The sequence below is a fragment of the Crocuta crocuta genome, unplaced genomic scaffold (genome assembly GCF_008692635.1).
Source record: "Crocuta crocuta isolate KB4526 unplaced genomic scaffold, BGI_CrCroc_1.0 scaffold913, whole genome shotgun sequence".
Lineage (NCBI taxonomy): Eukaryota > Metazoa > Chordata > Mammalia > Carnivora > Hyaenidae > Crocuta > Crocuta crocuta.
In genome coordinates, this window is record NW_027531940.1 from 50,039 (window position 1) to 50,538 (window position 500).

General features: G+C 41.2%; 1 protein-coding gene across 1 annotated transcript in view; it reads left to right on the forward strand.

The window, feature by feature from the left end:
* LOC144240662 (nuclear RNA export factor 2-like) overlaps positions 1 to 500 on the forward strand; it is a 56,738-nt gene that overhangs the window by 31,069 nt on the left and 25,169 nt on the right. The gene's annotated exons all lie outside the window — the stretch shown is intronic.

Below are 500 nucleotides of genomic sequence, written 5' to 3' on the forward strand. Positions count from 1 at the left end.
AAAGTTCCCATGTGAGAAAAGGAGAAGAATCTCCTTTTAATGAAAAAAAAGGGGGGGCGGCTGGGTGGCTCAATCAGTTGAGCATCTGACTTTTGATTTCAGCTCAGGTCATGATCTCATGGTTCATGAGCTTGAGCTCCATGTCAGGCTCTGCACTGACAGCATGGAGTCTGCTTGGGATATTCTCTCTCCCTCTCTCTCTCTGCCCCTTTCCCACCCCACCACCTGCCCCCTCTCAAAATGAATAAATAAACTTTTAAAACTAACTAAATACATAAAAATATTGAGTTAAAGAAGCCAGGCACAGGGGAGTACAGGATGTATGATTCTGTTTATATGAAATTCTAGAACCGGAAAAACTGATCTATAGTAATAAAAAGCTGATCAGTGTTTACCTGAAGCTGCTTGAGGGTGGGAGGAGGGAGAAGAAAGGATTAGAGTTCGTTATGGTTCCACAGATGTATATACTTATTAAAACTCATCAAAGAATACGCAAAAAA